We start from the raw sequence: 21,962 nt of genomic DNA on the forward strand, positions 1-21,962 counted from the left end.
TTGTGATAAGTCTCCGCCCCCAGAAATTTAAATTTATGTTCTTGTAGATTATTTCGGTCAACGAATGATAAATAGTAGCTTTTCTCATTTAAACAAATGTTTTCACACATAAATTGCCTCGATTATATTTTATAATATATGTACAACTCTTCAATTCGAATATATAAATGAATGAAATCAATGAAATCATCAAACAATTGCTATAAATAACCATCCACATGTGGGTGTTTGAATGGTTTGTAATGAAATTCAATCGAAAAGTGCTTGATTTCGACATTTGACCTGCTGCTAGGCAGGAACGGACGTGTTGATGTCGAACAACACGAAAAAACAAACACGATTGATGATGAATTACAACAAAAAGGTTGAAAATAATTTAAGTAAAAAGTCAACGCTTAATTAGTTGGCATTCAGTTGCATTCGATATGGACAAATCGAGTGAATGCTCTTGTTGTTGTTGTTAGTGTTATTGTTGTTATGTCAGAGCTGCAATTAATCACCGATGGGCGATGGACGATGGACGCTGCGACTGACTTCTCATCAGTCAGCCATAGATGAGTGTCTGCAGCATCAAAAACTTCATTAAGAATATCAGGGATGGACAGGGCCAGGGGGGAGAGCGAGAAAAAAAGCTTAACAATTGGCTGGCATGAATGGAAGAAGAAGAAGAAGAAGAAGCAACAGGCAGAACATGTGGCAATTACAACAACTGCTCATAGAATAGCAACAACAACAACAGCAACCGCAACAGCATTGACAACAACCTTTATCGATTTGAGAGACAACGCCCGCCAAAGTTGATTCGTAAATGCATTTTGTTTGTACGCTGCCACTTTGTGCCGCGTGTTTAATTGATGAGCGTGAGTGTGTGTGTTGAGTGAGTTTAAGTGTGTGTGTTGAGTGAGTTTAAGTGTGTGTGTGTGTGTGTGTGCTTGCGGGAGAATGTAATGCAATCACTCTTATTTCTTCCACTCTTTCTTTTCCACTGCGCTACGCCTGTCAACCGCTTCGAATCATCTTTGTTGATTCACATACTGAATAATAAATCCCATTCAGCACACAAATACTCGCCAAAGCTGTTAAATATTTAAAGCTCATCAATTTTAATTGTTAAATTTTTTTTCTCACCTCTTCAGTGCTGAGCAAGTTTTAGTTTTCCACATTTAAACTGCTCTTTAAGCCATTTAGCAAAATAAATACGAACTGGTTTTCATGAACGGGTCGGGCTTATAAACATTTAAAGCGTTCATAAATTATGCACTACATTTTATCTGCAGTTGGTCGTCGTTGTTTTTGTTGTTTCTGTCTTATAAAGCCGCCAACAAGATTTGAGGTTTAAGTTGTCTGCTCTTTTTTTTTTTTTTTTTTAAATTATTTATGACACTTGCTGGCGATTTAGTGGCAAATCAACCGCAACTGGAAACAACTTCAAAGTGCTGTCAGTAAAATGTTTTTTGCTTTTTGAGGTGTATACAAGCATACTTGTATAAAGATTTATTGATTAATCAAATGTCTAATGTCTGTCTTTCTTTTTTACTTGCAGGTAAGCAAAAGTTGATTTTTAAAATTCACCCGTTATCACGTCTTGTTTTCTGGTCAATACTCATATCGGCGTAAGTTTTTCTTGACAGTTTTGTAAGCAAAATCAGGTATTTGTGATTAATATTCGACATGGACCCAATGTTTCTGGCGATTTCAGTTTACTTGCAGCTGTAAGCCTCTACTATCCTTCATACAAGTGCAATGAATTGAAAAAATTGTTGACGTGTACGTTTAAAAAGTTAAGTTTAGTTTTATTAACTCCTTTATTTCATCTTCATAGTGCACTTTGCGAAATAATTTGAAGATGAAGTATAGGTTGAAAGCTTAGGACCAGTTCTAGAATCTTTTGCCAAGTGGCCTTTACAATACAAAGAGCGTTTTATTGAAGAAGAATGATTTTACAAGTCATTTCTAAACTAAGTAAATTAACAAACCAAATACGATACAAAGCTAAAGCAACATCAGTCTATAAGTATAAACTCATCTATACAAAAACACAGAGAATAACATTAAACTCAAATGAGTAGAAAGAAATAAGGGAAAATAAGGAAAATATTATAAGAAACAACAACACCAAAGTTCTAGAATTGTTGTCCATTTTTGTCTTTGACATTAGGAGCTTAAAAGTTAGCTATATATTAATAAAGATATCAATGCTTTACGATTAGGTTTGATGCAAGGAAAAAAATGTAAAGCTTAATTCTGTAATTGAGGTTTAGGTTTAAATTCTAATTTCTCATTCTCCAAGAGACTGTAATTATCATGAAATATGAATAAACGAAAATACTACGCAAATGGCTTTTCAGGCAATGTCTCTGGATTAAATACATAGTAGGTATGTATTATTTTCAATTTAGTTTTGCCTTTGCGTCTGCCCCAATTGTGCTGCTTGTGGCATGCCACACCGTGCTCTATTTGCGTGCAACTTAGTGCTGCCAGGCAATCTTCCAAAAACAAACTATACACGTTGTACTCGTATATATAAATAAATATATCAAAATATGTAACATGCACAAAGTGCACTCTTTCGTGTCATACTCACGAGATTATGATGACAACAACAGCAGCAGAAGAAGCAGCAACAAAGCTGAAGGAAATGTACACAATAGAACGAAGAGGGAGGAAGCAAGAGGCAGCAGCAGCAGAAAAAGAAATCAACAACAATTTCAGAAAAAGCAAACTAGTACACATGCTACCTTTGATGCGCCGAAACCGACATACCCTTGCAAATATACAAACATGTTCGGATCTGTTCCTAGTTTCTACATCGATGCAATTATTCGAAAGCGAAATTGTTAGAAATTAGGAGTTGTTCGGTTTTTAAAAGTAGAGTGGATTCGAAAATCCGGGCACTAAGACAAAGCGAGTTAATTCTTCGAAGCTATTCTCAATTTCGAGAATGTAAAATGAAAATTTATTACCCAACAATATGATTTTAATTCACGAAATACAATTCTCTGCCATATTTAAATACAATGTATAGTATGAGTAGTGGAATGATGGCGATTGTCATTTCAATACCAAACAAGTCAAAACACCTTTGAAAACTAATCGAAAACTGGAGCAGTCACGATTGTTTTTGCCACGCCTCCTTCTGGGCGTTACGTATATCGAAGCAAACCCAAAATGCCCCTGGGAAGGGTATAAAAAAGAAAAACTGTCCAACAAGAGTTGCAACGATGCCGACGACGACGATGTTGACGTTGTAATTTTGCGTCTTGTTGTTGTTATTATTACTGTTGCTGTTGCTGGTGTTGTCGTTCTTTGCTGCTGTTGCTGCCTTTGTCAAGGTTGCATTTTCATTTGCAAGTTTCTGGGTGTGTGTGTGTATTTGTGAAAGCGTGTGTCACCGCGCTGCTTGTCAAGCCCTGTCTTCCTCCTCCGCCGCCAGCTTCAGTTCGCCTCAGCATGCGTCACAAAACGTGAGCAATTTTTAAGCTTTTTTCCGTTTATTTATTTAGTTGTATTGTTTGATTTGCTCCGCACGCTAATTTGGTATTCACTGTCAGGTTGCACAATTTTTATTCCACTGCTACTGTAATTACATTTAATTATTTGGGTTCTACGAGCATTACTCTCCGTTGTGCAATCAAAGGTTATTTTGCATTTAATGAGACAATTCAGCATGCAAATAATATTTGTCAGTAAGTTGGAAGAAAGTTGTGTGAGAGATATTGAAATTGCTGTGTAATACTGCAAATATGAAAGTTTATACTTAACGCTTCCATGGATATAAAGTCCAGCTTTATTGTTATATTTTAAACGAAAGTCTTATATCGAAAATAAAAAAAATCGCTACTTGTCCACAAATTCGATTCGTTTTTATGAAATTATGACACATCTTTAAAATTGTTAGTAAGTTAGAACCAAATTAAGCTGGAGAGATGATAATTCTGGTGAAATACTCAAAATATGAGAGCAAATGAAAGCTAGAAAACTCTAAAAGAAATTTTGTATTAATTAAATGCCAATCTTTCATAATTACATATGTATTTTTAATTTTGAGTTAGGAGACCTTTCGCCGAGGCTCTCACTTAAATATTAAACTGTTAAATTATCAAATTTAAAAATTGTTGTTGGACATTAAAAAATGTTTAATCTTTAAGCTTTTCTGTCTTTTCGATAAAACCTTCTCGAAATTGTTTAAAGGTGTAGAGAGTTGATTGGATCGTCATAGTAGGCCTATTAACTGCTTAAATATTAAACCATAAATATTGATTAATTGTGACCTTGAGTTAAGACTCTCTTTTAAATATTCAACAGTAAATTTACCCATTTGCTAAATTGCCAACTATTCTATGACTAATTTTGTTGTTGGAAATTAAAATATTTTTTCATCGTTAAACAGTTAACCGCTCTATAAGATACTCACAAACTGTGTTATAACACAGTTTAAAGAGTTGGTATTTAATTCATGTTTTCATTGTTATAAGTATATAAGTGTTCATCTTCGTTTAGTTGATGCTTCCTAAGTTTTAGGATCAAGTTAGCCAAGCTTATTTTTATCTACTAGTACTATATATCAATTGTATTTAAAAAAAACTATCTTTCTTGCAACTTGAGTGTCTCCTAATCACAGTTGTTCGTAGTATAAGAAAGGCCGCATCGTTCTCCAAATAGACATAGTTCAAACTTTTTGCAGTTGACAGCTCGTTGTAATTACGACTCACCATTTACGATCATACAACTGTCATTAGCTGAATTGAAGGCCTTGGTTTTACTGCTACTCTCCTTCACTCTATTCGTAGTTTTATTTGCCTCCTCTTTTCTATGGGGCTTATCTACCAATTTGTCGGGGGAAGAAAGTTCAATGCACTCGCTCTGCAGCTGGCACGTAAAAAGCAAATAATCAAAACCAAATTAGTCATTTAAGTTTGTTGGACAAATAATTCCGATGTCGGCGTTGCTGGTTACTGTAGTTGTATTTGTTGGATTTGTTGTTGCTGCCCTAGAAAATCCCATACGCGCGGATAAGATAAGAAAAGTTGCCTCAGTGCACGTCAACTGCTGCTGACTTTTTACGAATGTTTTTGATGATGATGAAGTGCTTCATGTAATCCCCACTGTAGTGCCAGTGATGAGGCACAAAACTTTAATACGTTTTTTGTTTTGCAACATTATATCCGAGTATTTCACAAATCATGGGTATATATACTATAGGGCTGATAGGTTGGCAACTGTTTGATAATGAACTTGTCATCAAGCATACAGTGGAAGATTCCTTTAAAACAGATTCACCACAATTAGTCAAAGTTTGTGATGAAATATCTAAGATATATGTATGTAGAAAAATCTATTTATGATCGGCGTTGCTAAGGCCAAAACTTTGCGTCATCAGCAACCACAGCACATGTCATTGACTTTGCCTTCATAAATTTCATAATAAAAAAAGCCGAAAACTAGCAGAGCATGCAACTATTTTTGAAACTGAAATTCTTATTAAAAATAAATCACCTTCTCTCTTAAAATGTTTACGAAATTACTCGTATCTGCCAGATTTGAATACCCTCCATGGAAAAGGGCAAAAGGCCGTTCTAGTTTTCGTCTAATTGAACTCCGGGAACTGTCGGGAACTATTAGCGTTACACGTAGCAACCCATTCGTGAGCAGTTATCCATTATATAAATCAACCTTGAATGAAAAATTGTTGGTGCTACAAATTTTCTTCCAAAACATAGAGAAGACTGTCTAATCATATCTTTCATCGATAGGAATATATTTATTATAAGTGATTAACCCCAGCAATGATATATCAGATCATAAGAAATAGAGAATGTTTCTTCTGACTTGTGATAGTATACTTTTATTAATTTAATGTAAAATCGAAATATTTAATGAACGTCGAACTCTTTATTTCCTTCCATAGTCGAATGACTATAACGTTTTATCCGATTCTGCTTAGCTTTGATTTGATTTTGGAAATTGTCACAGGCTTTAAAACAGTTTATGGGCTCAGACGATGCCGTCGTCGCCCTCGCCGCCTTAGACAAACATTGAACATTTTTCGATTTTATACATGAGTTTTGGTTTTTTATTGATAAATTTTATGGGCTTTTTATGCAGCGGGACAAGAAGTCACCACCAACATTACCACCGCCCCCACACAGTGGTGCTAAAGCGACGCTACTGCTCCTGCTGCTGTTGTTGCTGTTATTTTTGTTGTTGACGCATGCCAAAGAAGAAATTTTAATTTTGGGACCCGTTGGGCACGACTAAAAAAATAAAAAGAAAGAAGCAGAAGGAGCATCAATATACACTTGACACAATTCTTGACGATTTTTAATAGTTTAAAAATAAAATTCTACAGACGACGCGTTAAACAGCCAATAAACTGAAAAATTGTCGGTATGTGTGTGAGAGAGAGAAAGAGCAATTTTATGTGTGTGTGTGTGAGGCGTGTGAAGCGCGCATAAAATTAAAATTAGGCTGCAATGTTGTTGGCGCGACCACATGGCGTGGCCCCACCACTCAGGCACATACAGGAGAGCAAAATGTTTATTTGCATGTGTGCATGCGTGTGAGAGTAAGAGGAGAGTGAGCAGAGCGTGTTGGCAGAGTGAGTTTGTGGTTGAGGCAGAGAGGGAGTGTGAATGAGCATCGGCGCAACTTGGGCAAGGTCATTAAACCACACAAAAGGCAAGCAGGCGGCAGTCGGTAGTCGGCTGTCGGGTACATTTCAGTCAACCAAGGCAGTGACGCTGGCGCTGGTACTGGCGTTGACGTTGACGGCGATGTTCACGTTGTGTTAATCGTCGACGTTGCTTTTTGGACTGTGCTCGTCACTTTGCTTGCTCAGCTGTTTGATGTTGTTGTTGTTGTTGTGTTGCTTGCTGCTGCTGCCAGCACATTGATTTGTATATTACGTTTTGTGTTTTTGCTTTTATTTCCGCTTGCGCTGCATTTTCAACATTTTGCAAAACTGGAAATAATTTATGAAACATGTATGTGTTTGTATGTATTTCAATATGTGGGCAGGCGGCTTTGTGGCTTGAGGTTATTAGTATTTTATTTTATTTTTTCATTTCACGCCCACCATGCACGCCCACTGCAGCGCCAGTGGCGTCGTCGGCAGCGCTTTAAATTTGCATTTGATTTTGTGCCTTTAAGTTTTTAATTTATGCATTTTTAATAATGTCTCCCCGCATGTTTGCATATGTTTTACTCTTTTATTGTTGTCTTTTGTTTTGCTGTGACATTTAGCGCTGTGAAAATATTTCCGTTCAATAGACGTGGGCTGTGTGGGAAAAAAGGTGACGAGCAGCTGTTGAACGTGTTTTGCCTTCAATGCGGCATACTCGATTAGAGTTTAGAAAATCGATATCAGCCGTTTAGCATATTTTGGCAATTTGTATTGATTTGTGTGCGAAGAGCAGCCTAACTTGTTCAAATTCCGGCAGCGACCTTTGTCCATTTGAAGATGGTTTAATTAATAGACAACTTAACTGCTAATTCCTCTAAGAAATAGTTGCAGTTGTAGGTGGTTTGGTTGACTTTTTCGTCTATCGTTTATTTCAATAAGATGTCAAGGAGATTCCAAATAGAATATTCACATTTCTTTAAATGTCGACATTTGCGATTTAATAACCTTAGAAATAAATATGTAAATTCGTTAATCAAAATTCAATAATTGATAATGCTACTAATGAGTGAAATACAAACCTGTTTTTTAGAAACAAATTTTAGTTCAATTGAAGAACACTTTTACCTATAATTGGGACACCAATTTATCTTATAAAATCGATTTAAACATATTTGAAATTTTTTTTTGTAAAACCAAATTTGGCTTTAAAGTTATTTTAATTTCGCAAAACCAACTGTTCTGCGGGTGTGTGCTTTTAATGAATTTAAAATGTAAATAAATTACATTAAAAAACACACACAAATCTCTTTGTAGCTGCATACGCATGTTTATTTATCAAAGCTGTTTCCAATTTATTTCCGCCATGCAATGTATGGTGTAAATTTTTTTACATAAAAATGCCAGTAATTTAAAATGCCATTTAATGAATTCACTAATTAATTAGGCAAACATGAGGCGCTAAGTGGGCGGGCATGCCTTCATCGTCTTCGTCTTCGCCATTGCCACTGCTATTGTTGTTGTACTAGTTGTTGTTGTTGTTTTTGTTGTTGTCGCAACCGCAATGTGCGGCTTTGGCTTTTTTTGGCGTAGGTCGTGGCATGGCGTGGCTAATGAGAAGCGGCAACAAAAAGACGGTTGCTTAGATAATTTAACACTTGACGTGAAAAGAAAACCAAAAGATTGCAACACTTGGACAATGCGTGGGGCAACCAGAGAGGTGTGGTGTGTTGGAGGATAGCGGATGGAGAGCGGACTCTCTTACGTTTGACAACAGGCCACAAAAATGTGGTTTCGACGGCAAGCAGACAGGCAGGCTTTAAATATATGCATGTACGTATGTTTATGTGAGACTATTTTTATGCGTTATGCATGTGCGTTTTGTTGGATGAGTAAGTAAGCTACTGAAGTGTTAAACATAAGATTGTGATTAATGTAAATATTGATAATCCAATAATCTGAAAGAGTTATGTACAAGGTGCATCCCTAAGTAAACAGGTATATAACACAAATTATTGACATTCCGTTAAAATTGCATGACAATTGGAAAGATAGAAGCCTAGTTATCGCACACACAGAGCCACAATCTAAATATAAAGTTCTCACTTAAACTCAAAACATACATACATATATCTTTTTCCCGTAACTTTTACATTTTTGAAAAATCTCGCTAAAATTAGTGGAAATGGAATTAAATGACTGAAAATTAAGGATTGATCTCATTTAATACGAGCAATAAGGTCTGCAAAAGGTGTTTTCTTGCTTTATTCCCCACAAGATATGACTGATATTTTTTGTTTGTTTGTAATAAAATGATTTTTTGATAATTAATTTGTAATCCATGTTTGAATATTTGTAATGTACTAACTTATGCAAACTTTTCGTTTTTGTATACAAATGAAAACATTTTAATTTCGATACATAAAGATTGTTTTATAATTTAGTATTGCTGTTTTATTTTGAAGCCAATTTGGTACTCCTTGTGTTGTGTTTTGGTTGTGTTTTCTTTTTTACGACTTTAATAATTTGAAATTGTTACCCCTTTTTTATGAATTGAACTCCCAATACTAATTACAATTTTACAAACTTCACTCGTTTGACATTGGCTTCTTTTAATATCTAATAACATAACGATCTAATTTTTGGATGCCAATGTATTTCAAATATATAAAATATGTCATTTATTGGACAAAGTACTTACACGAAACTCGCGAAGTAATTTGCTATTTCTGGCTTCTTCGTGAGTTCAGCTCGTTTGCTGATTAATAGGCCCATGTCCAAATTATGAAAACAGCATAACATTAAATGGATTGTGCTTTAGACATGAATTTCAGATATTGGAGATTAGCTCTCGCTCTCGCATTACCAAATGTTTGCTGATATGCTAATTTGTAGTTGTGGCTGCCTGCCCACGTGACTATGCCAAACATTTGGCCATCGTGTGCGTAACCCACGCGCTCTTTGGACCAGTCAGTAGTTTTGCTTTCGGGTTTAGTTAACATGTTTACTGTGTTTGATAACTTAATTAAATATTGAAATTAGTTGGCCCCAACTCGCTCCGATGTTTACCAAATGCAGTTGTGAAATGGGGATTTGCTCTGCATTGGAAAACTTATATGGCGTGAAGGCGGCGAACTAATAAAATAAAAGACTAGTTGTGCTGCCAACATTATTGGGTTGCCAAATTGTGTTTTGTTATTGTTGTTGCAAGCTGTAAATGCAATTTAAAGTGGCAGCAAAAACGACTGTAGCCCCTTAAAAATGTAACGACTTCCAAAACACCAAAAAGAAAGAAAGGAGGCCGTTGCTTTTAACCATCAATGAAATGAGCTTCAAGATAACTTGAAATATGGCGCCCCAAATTGCCACTAAAATGTTTATGAGTCAACACTAATTTGTTTACAATTCCATCATCAGCATTCGTTACTCGCTTTCATGTGACACACTGCACGCTCTCCTCATTATCGTTGCGGGTATTTCCGGGTATTACTGGAAAGCATTCCCATTCTCTAAATTAACACTCATTCGCATTTCAATTGCGCAAATGGCTCCAGTTTTATAAGAATTCAACGCAGTCGCAGTGTAAATGAAAGGTAAACGAGATTTCGGATATTGTGAAGAGTTATCATATCGTTCATTTTCTTCGATCTGGAACATACGCACTGTAAAGAAAGTGTTATGAATTTAAATTAAAATTTTAATTCGATTCACGAACTTATACGTAGTTTCACGATATGATTGCATAAATGGCTCATATTCTTAAGAAGATTTTGAAAGACATAGTAAGAAAAGTTTATGTTTGGTTTTATACTTTACAGTGTTGGAAAGTTTTCGAAATACCAAGATAAATATAAGCTGCGTAATATTTTTAAATAAATAATTATGATAATGTAGGTAAATACACATACATATATATGGATGTACATAGCAACCAAGACGGGCAAGACCTGCTAGTATATAATATAATAACCGTTCCAATTGCCTCACATGGCCTAAAAAATATTATTAAAACAAACAGAAAATATATATGTAGTATAAGATTGCTGCGTGAACCGAACTCAAGCCGGCGAAGATTATTTAAACTTATGTAAAACAATATAGAACGCTACAGTCGAGCAAGCCCGACACTAAAATACCCTGTACTCTCCATAAAAAAAGAAAATTAAAAAAAGAAGAGTTACGCTTGAAATTGTTACTAGAAAAATATATACATAGCGAACAGGGTCTTCTCTTCATAATACAGATTTTAATTAATTTCCAGGCCAACATAGATAAACGCCAACATATTTTTCTAATTGGACGTTCGGTTGCTTAGCCTTTCTAGATAAGTAATTACACATGAATCAGTACTTTAAACACACACCTTGCACTTTCTTCATTTTTTCCTTTTTGAATTTAATTCCAGTTCGTCATTTGTTTCCACTTAAATATTACTGCAAGAACGACTCTCTGACCGTTCTTCTATCAAATATTCAAAGACACACCCGTTCGCATTTATATATATATATTTATTATTATTATAATCTATTTTTTTAATTTGTTTTTTTATTATTTATTTTTCTATTTCTTTAATGAATGTTGATAAATTTATGTACAATATGAGGTGACAACTAAAATTCATTTAGATTATCAAACACTAGGAGAACTTTATTTAATGGACTTTTAATTCAAAGACATGACAATTGTATTGAATAGATTATATATTCGCTGAAAAGGGAAGGGCTCAGTAGGAGTAAAGTAAAAGACAATAGTCGCGGACCGCCGTGCGTCTGTTCGCTTTAGAGTTTTATTGGAGACTGACACTTTTGCTATACATATTCTTTATGCTTACATTCGTATGCAACAGTGACAGATAACTTGTAGATAACATAAGATTATTATCTGCTTATATTAACATGCGTGCATTGGTACTTATGTTTGTATTGATTTTCAACACCCTTCCTCAATGCAAACATGTTTTACAAAAATTTTCAAATCAAATTTAACAGCTTTGTAAAATGAACATGCTTCGCTTTAGGGAGATTTTTCGTTAAAATATCAGCTATCATTTCATTGGTTGATGTATACTGTAAAACAATTTGTTCTTCGTTTACAACCTGTCTTGCAAAATGATATCTAATATCAATATGCTTTGTTCTTTCATGGTGTACAGGATTCTTAGCTAATTGTTGAGCACTTAAATTATCGCCATGAAGAATAGTTGGAGTACTCGAGTCACCGCAGCCAATCTCCACTATAAGACGCCGTAGGTATATGGCCTCCTTACACGCAGTTGAAAGAGCCATATACTCCGCCTCCGTGCTGCTAAGTGCCACGCTGCGTTGCTTTTCAGATCGCCAGGATATGGGTCCTCCAGCCAAGTAGTATACATAGCCAGTATACGACTTGCGATCGATGCGGTCGCCACCCCAGTCTGCATCCACATAGCCGGTAAGGGGTTGTCCACACTCTTTGTAGTGCAACTTCAGGTCCACAGTTGACGCCAGGTATCGAAGCACATGTTTTACACCCACTAGGTGCTCTGCATGCGGATCTTGATTCCGTTGAGCTAACTTGGCAACGGAATGCAATATGTCTGGCCTTGTTGTAAGCGCCAGCCACATTAACTCGCCAATTGAAGACTGGTAGGATGCAATGTCAACCTTTTGACAATGCTCGCTGGTACATATCACTTGGAAACCAGCATCCAGTGGGGTCGCTGTAGGTCTACAGGTCTCGCATCCATGTTCACGCAATATGTCTTTGATGTATTGCGAATTGCTTAGCGAAATTTCGCCAAGCTCACCGTCGCGCTGCACTTCCATGCCAAGGAACAAATGCAGCTCTCCCTTGTCAACACATTCAAACGATGTTGTAATGGCTGACTTGATGTTGGCCAAGTCCTCTTTTGATCGGCATGCTATAATTATATCATCAACATAAACAAGGATTAATGATAAGTCACCTCTTCCGTTCCTTTTGTAAAGACACGGTTCATTTTCACATGCTACAAAATCTATGCCTTGTAGTACACAATCGAGCTTGGAGTTCCACTCGCGCCCCGACTGCTTCAATCCATATATTGCCTTTTTAAGCAATAAAGCCTTACTTGGATTATTGGGATCTGTGTATCCCTGTGGCTGCTTCATATAAACAGTTTCATGCAGGTCGCTATTCAAATAGGCGGTACACACATCTATCTGGTGAAGGTACAGCTTCAATTCCGCTGCTAACGCCAAAATAAACCGCACGGTTTCCAATCTGCAAACGGGTGAGAACGTCTCTACATAGTTCACGCCATACTTCTGGGAGCACCCTTTAGCAACGAGTCGTGCCTTGAAACGTTCGACTTTTCCATCAGAGTCACGTTTCAGGCTGTATACCCACTTGCAACCAACTGCTCGCTGATCTTTTGGTAAATCAGCCATCTGCCAGGTTTCGTTTGATTGTAGTGCCTGATATTCCTTTTGCATCGCCTCTTGCCAGAATACTGCATGTGTGCTACCAACGGCCTGATCATAGGATGTCGGAACCATTACGTCACTAGCAACCAATGCTCCAAGCACATTGTATTGCTTTCTTGGACGACCAGGTTTACCATTTCGAACAATTTTAGGCCGGCCTGGCCCAATCTTCACAGTATCCTCGTCAGAGTCTTCTTTTTCGACTGCACTCTCATATGCGTTGGAGCTGCTGTCGTCAGAACTGTGCTCACTGTCATCGTCGTCGATGCTTCTGTCACCATCCGTGTGAGTGACATGCTCTTGAACCTCGCATGCAGGAAAATCTACCGTAACGGTATCTTCATTGGTATGACCACCACAACGCTCATCAAATAGAATGTCTCGTTTTTCGACAATCGTCCTCGTCTCTGGGTCGTATAACCGATAGCCTTTGGCTGCTACCGAATACCCAACCATACGGTACTCATGCCCTTTGGGTTTGAATTTGCCTTTACGGGGACCCTTTGCAAGTGCAACTGCAATGGAACCAAAAACTTTTAGATGGCTAACACAGGGTTTCTTACCTGTCCACGCTTCCATTGGAGTCAGGTTGTTCAGTGCACTGGTAGGTGATCTGTTTCTTATGTATACTGCTGTGTTGACTGCTTCGGCCCACAAAGACTCGCCTAGGCCCGACTGCACCAATAAGCATCTGGACATCTCCGTTAATGTCCGGTTTGCTCTTTCCGCCACGCCGTTCTGCTGCGGAGTATAAGCCACGGTCAATTGCCTTGCAATACCATGGTGTTTCAGGAAACCGTTGAATGTTGTGTTGACAAACTCGCCTCCATTGTCGGTTCGAATACATTTGAGCTTTTTATCTGTTTGCCGTTCAACCAAGTTTTTAAATTCGACGAACTTACTGAACACTTCATCTTTCTTCCGCAAAAAATAAACAAATATACGCCTGGACTTGTCATCGATGAAGGTCAGAAAGTATTTGGATCCAGCAAGTGACTTCGTGTCGAATGGGCCGCATACATCAGCATGAACCAGTTCCAACAGCTCTTCGGCACGGTTAGTGCTTACCTTTGGGAATGGCTGTACATGTATTTTGCTTAGCATACACGTTTTGCAATTCAAGTTGTCTGGGAAAACAACCTTTCCAATACCACGCACTAGCTCTTTGCTGATCACTTCCTTCAGACTGGTAAAATTTAAATGGCCATAACGCTTATGCCACAATGTACCATCTGATTCAGTTGCGGAATAACACCTATTTTGTTTGCCTTGAAACATATAAAGGTTCCCAACTTTATTCGCTTTCAGTATACACTCGCCGTTTTGTATAACTTTAGCAAAATGTGGCCCAAAATGTATAACATTGTTCTTTTGCACTGACCGGCTGACGGACATAAAGTTGCCATTCATTTTCGGTACATACAGTACATCTGACAACACCAAGGTACAAAGTTCTGTCTGTAACTTCACCTCTCCTCTGCCTTCGGCCTTCAGGAAACCAGCGTCAGCTAAACCGATCATTTCAGTGTGCGCAATAAATTTTGAAAATAACGTCTTATCGCAACACATATGGCTTGTTGCTCCGCTGTCCAGACACCACATGTTGTTCTCTATCTTTCCAACGTCCAACGCATTTAACAAGCTGCTCTGCTTTTCCATCTCTTTCTTTGTCGATTGCTTTTTCCCTTCACCGCGAATTTTCTCACGCTTGCACTGTGCCTTGTAGTGCCCTTTTTCGCCGCAGTTGTAGCAAACGACGATTTTTGAATTCCTTTTTGAATTCGCTTTGGAATGCGCGACGATCTGCTGCGTAGCTATAAATGCTCTTGCATTCTCGCTCTCTCCATCTGCATTGCCTCTGCGCTCTCCCTCTTCCATCAGCTTGATACATAACACATCAAATGACGGTAAATTGTCACGCGTCTCAATGGCGACGACAAAATTTTCGTATGGTTCGGGCAAGCTTGACAACAACACGATTGTTTTTAACTCATCATTTAATTCGATGCCAACTGTACACAAACCATCCAGAATTTCGTTAAATTCGTGTATGTAACTTGAAATGCTTTGGCCTTGAAACATGCGTTTGCCTAGCAATTTCTTGTACAGCGACACTTTCCGTACAGGTCCACTCGGCTGATGAACGTCCTTTAACTTTTTCCATGCCTCGTACGAAGTGTTGCAATTTTTAATGAAGCCCAATTGTGAAGCTTTTACACTTAGCGTTATAATTGCTAATGCCTTTTCATCTTTTGGCCTTGAACTCTCAGTATTACTAGGTTCAGCACCTGATGCCACACTCCACAATTCCGCGTGCACTAAGACAGATCGCATCTGTATGCTCCATGAGTCATAGTTATGCTCTTCCAATTTGTCTATTTGATATAGCGCACTCATTTTTTAAATGTTATATTTCTTGAGTCACCAAACGATTACTATTTCACAATACTTTGAACTTCTCCTATGAGCCTATATGCCCTGGGCCCATAACCTATTGAATAGATTATATATTCGCTGAAAAGGGAAGGGCTCAGTAGGAGTAAAGTAAAAGACAATAGTCGCGGACCGCCGTGCGTCTGTTCGCTTTAGAGTTTTATTGGAGACTGACACTTTTGCTATACATATTCTTTATGCTTACATTCGTATGCAACAGTGACAGATAACTTGTAGATAACATAAGATTATTATCTGCTTATATTAACATGCGTGCATTGGTACTTATGTTTGTATTGATTTTCAACAAATTGCACTTGCTTAGATACAAAATTGCATTAGCTAGGCCTCGAATTTATGATTTTGGCTTCTTTTTAAAGATTGTCATGCTCACCTTTTATAGCTAATCGATTAATTTGCTAACACAGTTATTGACAAGATAAGGCATTAACATTTCTATGAGTATTACGATAGCTATTCAACAGTCTTCTAACCACATAATTTCTATAATGCAAATGCAACAGATTCATTAACTCATTTTAGAGTTGTATTTAACATTAAGAAAAATATTATTTTTATGATTTGCCATATAAAATAATAATATTAAATAACATCTTTTATGGCCTTTCTACGAAAAAAGTCTTTAGTTAACTGCCATATCAGTTAAGAATATGCCCGTGATATAAGAATCAAATTAAATTCAAGACTCAGTGCTGATTGAGAAGTGGAAGTAATATGGCCTGAGTAAGAAATAATTTGTGCCTAAACGAACTCATACATTTTACTAACTTCTTAGATTTTATTTTATTTATCAGTAGAATGCTTCTACAGAAAATCATTGGTTGTTATTGTTTCTATGACACAGTATCCGGTTATCTATCCGGTCTAAAGATAAATTCGATGTTTCAACGCATTTCGGCAATTCCAATAGGAACTCGTAGTTCTGTTTCGAGCATACAGATTTTAGAAATTAATAGATATAGTGTTTAAGGATCACATATTTAAGAATAGTCTCAAATCATGTCTTATAAAGCTTCTGGTATTCGATTCGATTATGCAATTTTGTATTATATTAGTAAAAGTAAGTACTTTGCATTTTTGTCACGAGAAATAAAACACCAAGATCCAAAACATTCTTCTACTTTGAACGCTCCTGTTGAAAATTGTATTGCATTCAGTTTTTGATGTCACATTTCATTTATAGTAATTCCGTAGTTTGCAGCAATCACATAAACTTTGTAAATTGCGCATAGCTGAAGAGAAAACAAAAATAAAGTAAGACGGTAAATAAATAAAAACTGAAAATAAAGCAATAAACAATTACACAAACAGTTGCGTCAAAATAAATAAACGAAGCACTATGTGCTGACAATAAAAACCAAAAAAAAAGAGAGAGAAAAGAGTGCAGAAATACAATCCACGAGAAGAAAATGTGAAAAAGTGTAGTGAGAGAGGGGGGGGAGAGCGATCCAGAAACAATACGCATACATGCCTTTTTTCGCAATCGGCTGGTCAGTAATTAATGTCAACGATAAACGTCAAAAGCTTATTGGCAATGCATTCAATAATATTCACAGGCAAAGTCTACGTGCAAAAAATATAAGGGTGGCTCATTAAATCGATGAGCGGCCCTCATTGAACGAATTGGAAACCTATTTGGTGGTTACAGAAGTTCATCGTTGAAATAAATAGTTTTGCTCAATATAATATTTTATTTTTAAAATTTAAATTAATTAAATCGTTTAACAAAAAAATGATTGAATCAGGAAACAGGCTCAATGATCCCAAATAAATACTTCTTTAGGCCCCATTATTTTTCAACGCAAGAAGTGTCGAGACAGCTACAGAGTTACTTTCAAACTATTTTGATTATGATAATTTATTTAACATGAAAAATTGTGATCTGTTATTTGTTGAATGCTAAGGCTATAGGCAGCCACTGCCTAACTTTTTAGTTAAATAATAATAATCAATTTAACATTAAGTATTTCTATTACGATTAAAAGATTAGAAAAATTAAATCTTTGTCCTTCATAAAATATATATAATATATGTAAATATTTGTAGATCAGTATTCTTAAATTATATAGTGTCCATGAATAAAATCTACATAGAAAATGTACACACTGCTCCTAATATTTTTCGCACAGCGAATTTTAAAAGTTGGCGAGTAGCAGATATTTTGAACCACCCTCTTGTTAAGCTACCACCTATTATATCTGCAGAATGTATATGTGTGTATTTTTAACTATTTTTGCAAGTTTAATGAACACATTAAAATGCAATTAAAGTGCAGTAAAAAGCTTCAAACAACATACTAGATGGGCACTTAAACCCGTTGCGTTGGTATGCAAAGTTCCACGTTGAGAAATATCAAGCCGGTCCAATGTTTTTAGTTGATCATAATTTTTATATAAGCACTATCCAATAGCTGCATGAACAATAACAAGAAAAAAACTTGGCATTTCATTTTCCATAAACATTTTACCTTAAAAATAATAAAAATTGATTCGTGCCGATAAAGCGCTTAAAATTAAATATTTGGGCAGAAATAAAATGGCAGACTGGAAACCACAACAACAACCACTAATACTATTACTACAACAGATGTTTCTTGTATCAAGTTTAAAATTATATTTTGTATAAAATAGCCATTAGTCGAATATATTTAAATGTATGTGAGAAATAAGACAGAAAAGAGAAAAAACGAAATAAAAAGCGCAAAGTTATTTCCTTTTAGCCGCAACCAACGTTCGCTTAATCATTAAGCAGCTGTTGCTCATCAGTTCAGAAATGAGTTGGTTGTTGTGTTTGTACTTGTATTGTTGTTGTTGTTGTTGCTGCTGCTGCTGTTGCGGCTACGGCTATGGCTGCATTCAATCATCAATCAAAATTTTGCTGTGCGTGCAACACTAAAGACAGAAAAATGTATGTGTGCATGCACATTCACTAGAGCTGGCGTGGATCATAAACGTGAGTGAATAGGCCGAAAAAAAAATGAAAAATTCAAAATATTTCTATTCAAATAGGATTGTTTTGAATTGGGATTGTTTGAAATGGGATTGGGATGCATAGCTTCGCATGATTCGGTTCGTGAGTCGTGATTGTGAGTGAATAGACCGAAAAAAATGATTAAATTCAAAAAAATTTTACGCTTGAAGCATTGTACTTGAATTAAATCTGGTTGGTTAGGTTAGGATTTATGCATACGACTACGCATATATTTGAAATGGGGTTGGGATGCATAGCTTCGGCGCATGATTCGGTTCGTGAGTCGTGATTGAATAGACCGACAAAGATGATTAAATTTACAAAATAATTACTCTTTTAACATCGTACTTGAATTAAATCTGGTTGATTAGATTCATAGTCGGACGCAGATCAGTTTGTTTGGAATGGAATTGGGTAACATAGCTTCGGCGTATGTTTTGGTTCGTGAGTCGTGATCGTAAGTGTGAATATGCCGAAGAAAATGATCAGAAAATTTTCTCAGATTTATAAAATAATAACTCTTAGTCTTTACATTACTCTTGAATTAAATCTGGTTGGAATAGAGTAGCAAAGCTTCCGTGGCATGTTTCGGTACGTGTAGGCTGTTTGGGTCACTCGTCCATCTCTAAACTATACGTACTGTACGTAATCTTGGCAGCTTTAATGATACCAAAATGAGCAGAAAAACGTTGCCCAAGCGCCGGCGGCCAAAATGCAATGAGAGAAGAGCTTGCTCAGGCAAATTGCACGCAACAGAACGTCAATGTTGGACTTGCCTCAGAGGCATGCGATTTGGCTGCTGCAGTTGCAGTTTTATGCTGCGGAGCCTCAGTTCAAGTGGCAAGTGTGAAGTGTTCAGTATGCTTGATTTGCTCTTCTTCTTGTTGTTGTTGTTGTTGTTGCTGCAGTTGCACTTTGACTAATCCATCAACAAAATGAGGCTGTGGCTGTGGCTGGGCGCTGGCGATGGCATTGCACGCACGCACACACAGAGTCGCAAAAATGCAATAAAAAGAAGCGCTGACTACTGACCCCTTCACCGACTCTTAGTTGTCGTTGCCAGTGGCCACATTTCCTCTTTTACTGCCACAGCGTTGCCAACATCAGTTGTTTTTTTTTTCCTTACTTTTTTTCCGTCTTTCTCTTGATGCGCTGCATTTGGAGAGCTCTTTCGCAGGCTGACGTCCCTTGGCCGCCATTTTCATTTTAACGCAGTGGCTAAAATTTGTTTCCACATTCAGTGTAAAGTGGCTGCCCCTCTCAATCCCTCTCAATTCTCTCTGTCGCTGTCTCTGTCTTTCTCTTCCTGTTTCTCTGTGCATTGATGTGCAAAGTTTTTATGACGCATTCGTGATATTTTTTTTTAATGCCTGCGTTGCGTCCATTTTGATTTTGAGAAGAACGGCCTTTTGTCCTTGCTCCAAGTGCTGCGCTGTTGACTGCGGTGGCTTTATTTTCGGGGCTGATTTAAAAAGTTTTTTAATGCAGCTTCTCAGATTTTTTTCTCTGCCACATTTTTATGTGCGTGGCTAAAATAATTGGCCGCATTAAGCACAAAGGCGAAATATTGTAAGGGAAAAAGCTTTGCTTTCTGGGGCATGCAGAAACTTCATAATTTAGACTAATAATAAGAAATGAGATAGGAATCAAAGCGTCTTGCAGATGTTAGATAATAGAATTCGATGCCCTAATTGAATTTTGTCCTTCGACTGTCCTGGCGACTTGGTTTTATAACGAAAGAAATATACTATTTTTTTTTATTAAATGTTTTTCCTCAATTCAGAAGAATTCTTGAATGTAAAAACAAAATTCATTTCGAAAATGTTATACTTGTAATTCGAAGTTTCCTTTAACTATGTATATAATTATTGATGAGTGTTTCTCTATTTTATGTTCTGCAATTTAAGCAGAACTGTATTTAGGAATGTTTTTAAGGTAATATTTCCTCTAACTATTAACAATGTTTCTTCAAAACCACTTTTAATCGCTTTAGGAAAGTATATATTTTTTTAATATATACTACACATTTATGTAACAGACCTGTTCCGAAACTGTATACTTTTCCAGTTGTAATTAAAGTAAATAAATAAATATTATAAGTTTTTGAAAATATCTCATCAGGAATCGACATTTCGAACAGCTTTAAGCAAACCAATAAACTTTGGTCCTTTTATTTAATGGAAAATTTGAGTAAAACTTTTATTTGTTATCAATCTGTTTCTAAAAACTATACTTCTTTTAAACCAATTAGAAAAGTTGTTAAAATAAATATGTTAATTTTTAAAAAAGTAAACATTTTGACCTGGAGATGCGGGGCATCGATCCCCGTACCTCTCACATGCTAAGCGAGCGCTCTACCATCTGAGCTACATCCCCATATAACGGCACCGCGATAGCAGCAAATACCCAAGAAATCAGCGACAGCGCACAAAACTGACCAAAAACTATCAATAGGTGTATAGATAGAGTGGCGTATAAGTATATATGTAGATATAGGAGACGTATAAACTGCTGCTTTATATGCTTTCAACGTCAACGACGTCGTGTGTTTACAAATAAATATAAAAAACAACAGAAATATATATGCATATATACAAGCCAGCTGATTAAGCTTTTAATTTAATTGTTGTTGTTACGGCTGTTGTTTGAACTTGACACTTTTGTTGGCTCGATGTCTGGGGACTGATTTCTTTAGATTGCTTTTAATTTGCCAATTAATAGCCCATAATACCAAATTGTTATTTAAAGGCCTTCTCATACACAACCGAACACACACTCAAAACTCAATTGCAGCTAATTAGCAAGCTTGCCATTGTTGTTGTTCTTGACATAATAATAGTAACAACAAACATACACAAAGTGTCGAGGAGTGTCAACGCATCCCACATTGATAACAAATGTAAATTGGGTCACCATTTTTTTTTTTTCTTTTATGTTTATAGACTTAGATGCGCTGGTTGAGTGGTTATAATGCAGTCAGGCATTGCAACGACCAGACAATATTGATCATAATCATGTTGATGATGAACATGTCGAACGTGTTTTGTGCAGCAGCAACAACAACAACAGCAATAACAGTTGGTGGCAACAACAGCTGTTGGCCATTTACTTTCAATATACGTGGCTCGTCGCTGTTTCATTTTAGTGTTTGTTTTTTCTCTCCATCGTCTGGCTAAATTAATTTGCCCGGCATGGTCGCCTATTTGGGTCACAGAGCGCATCCATCCTACACAGAAAGAACTCTTGTCGCCCATTGCCGGGCGATTGGCGTTTTGACGTCATTTAGCGTTGGCGCCGATGCCAATGCCGGCATAATCAAGCGCTTGCTTTTTATATTCTCTCACCGAAGAAATGTGAAAGGCTGTACTAAAAAATGTTTAAATCAAGGGCACAGATAATCAGCTGTTCGTTCATCCGTCTGTATGAACGTCGATATATTTTGAGCCATAGCAGCTAGAAACAGCAAACAATTCATA

General features: G+C 36.7%; 1 protein-coding gene and 1 non-coding gene across 3 annotated transcripts in view; one reads left to right on the top strand and one right to left on the bottom strand.

The window, feature by feature from the left end:
* Positions 1-21,962, top strand: part of LOC115632557 (serine/threonine-protein kinase NLK) — a 144,057-nt gene that overhangs the window by 70,611 nt on the left and 51,484 nt on the right. The window lies entirely within an intron of this gene.
* On the bottom strand, positions 20,790-20,862 carry Trnaa-agc. The gene has a single exon. It is a non-coding gene; the product is annotated as a tRNA-Ala (tRNA).

The sequence above is a fragment of the Scaptodrosophila lebanonensis genome, unplaced genomic scaffold, assembly GCF_003285725.1.
Source record: "Scaptodrosophila lebanonensis strain 11010-0011.00,11010-0021.00 unplaced genomic scaffold, SlebRS2 tig00001415-arrow-pilon, whole genome shotgun sequence".
NCBI lineage: Eukaryota > Metazoa > Arthropoda > Insecta > Diptera > Drosophilidae > Scaptodrosophila > Scaptodrosophila lebanonensis.